This window comes from Lupinus angustifolius, chromosome LG03 (genome assembly GCF_001865875.1).
Source record: "Lupinus angustifolius cultivar Tanjil chromosome LG03, LupAngTanjil_v1.0, whole genome shotgun sequence".
NCBI lineage: Eukaryota > Viridiplantae > Streptophyta > Magnoliopsida > Fabales > Fabaceae > Lupinus > Lupinus angustifolius.
The window spans coordinates 106041-109333 of NC_032011.1; positions in this window are offsets into that span (position 1 = coordinate 106041).

Below are 3293 nucleotides of genomic sequence, written 5' to 3' on the forward strand. Positions count from 1 at the left end.
CTAAACTCCTAAACCACTAAAACCATCTAAACCCTAAACTCCTAAACCACTAAAACCATCTAAACTCTAAACCCTAAACCCTAAAACACTAAAACCACTCAACCCACAACCACTAAACACTAAAACCACTAGACACACTAAACCTTTAAACCATCTAAACCCTAAACCCAACTAGACCTTAAACCCCTAAAACCAACTAAACCCTAAACCACTAACACCAACTAAACCCTAAACCACTAAAACCAACTAAATCCTAAACCCTAAACCCTAAACCTTGAACCCTTAAACCCCTAAGCCCCTACACCCTGGACCATGAACCTTAAACCGTAAACCCTAAACCCTAAACCATCTTAAACACCTGAACCTTAAACCCTCTTAAACACCTGAACCCTAAACCTTGAACCCTCTTAAACCCGTGAACCCACGAACCCCTGAATCCTAAACCCTGGACCCTAAACCCTCAAATCCCCTAAATCTGCGACAAAAAATGGAGAACAACGCAAATAGAATCACTGCAATCGGAGCTACGGTTAACCTGCAACCATCTAAACACCTAAACCAACTAAACCCTGGACCCTGGACCCTGCACCCTTGCACCCCTGCACCCTGGACCCTACACCCTAAACCCAAGACCCAAGACTCTAGACCCTTGACCCTAGACTCCGGACCCTTGACCCTGGACCCTTGACCCTAGACCCTAGACCCTAAAATCCCCTAAAACCGTAAACGCTACTAAATGCCAAAACATACACGCCAAAATCACAAAACCAACTAAACCTTAAACCCCAAACCCCAAACCCTAATTAATGTAATCACACCACAAAATTAATGTAATCACGCTCATAAAGGTTGAGAATTGCAGAGAAATCTGGTTTGAGAGAAAGCTCATCTTTGATCCACTCCTGCCACATAGAAGGACTCAATGGGAAGAGTTGACTCATATCTTCTCTTGCATTGGTCAGTTTGTCAACAATACCCATTCTTCTCAGAACCTTTATATACTGAAAATGTGAATCGTAATGTGAACCTTTATATACTAAAATTTTAAATCTCAGGTTATTTGCTACTTTGAAGCCATTTTCAGGCAAAAAGTATCCATTTCAACCAAATATTTAAATAATTTCTGAATTGTTATAAAAAATATCAAAATGGTCAGATCAACATTTAAAACGCCATAAACCTACAAGATAATAGAACCAAAAACCAGTAGTATTCCAGGTTTGAAAAAAAAAAGTAGATCACAAAATATTAGTGATGATATAATAAATTTATAATTTATACCCGGCATCCTCCCCCATTAGTTAATGCTTCTGTAACCTTCTTGATCATATTTTCCGTAGACTCATCAAAAGTTTGTAAATGAGCCTTCTATTCTGAATCCTCGTGGTGATCTTTACCACCATCTGGTCACAGTTGTTACAAGGCTATAAGTGGGAAGATAAATTTGGAAGAACAGAAGTGTAAGAGGAAATGCAAGCTTTAAAGTTATTTTGAGGTACAGTGCAATTTTAAAACAGTTCCAAGTTTATCTACAATAAGGACAGTCATATTTTCTCAAGTTAAACATATCAATCTAAAAGGTAATTTTTACTACACTGCAATAAAAGGTGATGCTTTATGGTACTGAAAACTGGGCAGTAAAGTACCAACAAGAGCATAACATAAGTGTGGCAAAGATTAGAACGTTATGTTGGATGAGTGGACATACAAGAAAAGATAATATGTATAAGCAAATGCATTACAGAAAAAGTTGAGAGGCAAGTATTGAGGAAAAGGTAGTGAGTTGCATCTGCAAAGGTTTGGGTAATGAGAAGAACAATAATTGTGCATTGCTATCTTGTTTTATTTTGGGGTTCTTGTAAGAATAATTGGAGATATGAAAATTCAAGCATAATGGCGGGAGATATTACCATGCTTATGAGCAGCATGTTCTTTTTCAACAAGGTCACAGTGCCAATTATATGGCCATGACTATTGAGGCGAAGCTGCAGCACATAGAAAGATCAATTATATATAAATATATATGTATTAGATATTAGATGTATAAATAATAATAATAATAATAATAGGGTGGTGAATTAAGACTTACCTTCCAAATGTTAATGTCGATCGAGATCAACCTCATGTTTGCCTGACATATCAATGGCATCGACACTCAAAACATTACACAAGGTAAAGAAGGAAAAGTCATGTTGATGTGAATAGGAAGAGTCTCCCCACGTGTTAAGTCCACTGACATCTAAAAATTATGATGCATGGATGAATGGATCATTAATAACTAGTGAATAACAAGATAGAATGAATGAAATGAATAATAATAATAATAATACCTGATGTTGATGAACAGTGTGAAAAGATAAAAAGAGTGCTCGTGGATAAACAATGTGGTCATTATGATTATACCAATCAGAGAGACTGAAGCAAATAGAAATATAAAAAATATGAGATGTATGGAATTATTAAAACAGAAGAAGAATTAAAAAGAGTGAATGAAGAAACCAAGAGCGCCAGATTGACTTTTCTTTAACAAGTAATCTTCTGCGCGGGGAAAAGCATCCAGGTTCTTAATCACTTGTTTCACCCCCATCCCTTCTTTCTTCTCCTTTGCTATTCACATAATCATCAACACCGCTCCTTCTCTCTCTCTCTCTCTCTGGCTTCTTTCTTTTCTATAATTTTATTTAACAAGTTAGGGACTGGACCTGGCCCAAACCAATGGGCTACACTATTTGTTTTCTTTATTCTACGTTAGCAGCTCAAACGTTATACATGAGTATTGATGAATATTAATATACATATAGATAGTTAAATAATTTAGGTTTAAATTTCTAAAATTTGTACTATATAAAACAAATTAAAGGCTTAGATGTGAATTACATTTCCATTCATTTTCATTGTCATTTCTGTTTTAACTTTTGTTTATATTTTAATATATACGGTGTCAATAAACAGCACAAAACTTTGTGAAATCATATGATACAAAACAAGAGTGTGATAATATTAATTTTTCAATGTCTTTTTGCAAAGATTTTAATAATCTAATTGATCGATTCTTCTAAATGTTAGAATGATTAGTTATGCAAAATTCATTCATAATTACTTTAAATACAACCTGGTGGTGTACCAACACATACAGACTGATAAGGTTGTGCAAAGAAGAATTTATATTTCATATTAACCGGATTAACACAATTTGGTTTATCTTTACCTTTTATCAAATGTGTGCACTAAAAAACTATCTTACTAATATTATTACAAGAAATTAAGTATATTATTTTACTAATTTTCATAGA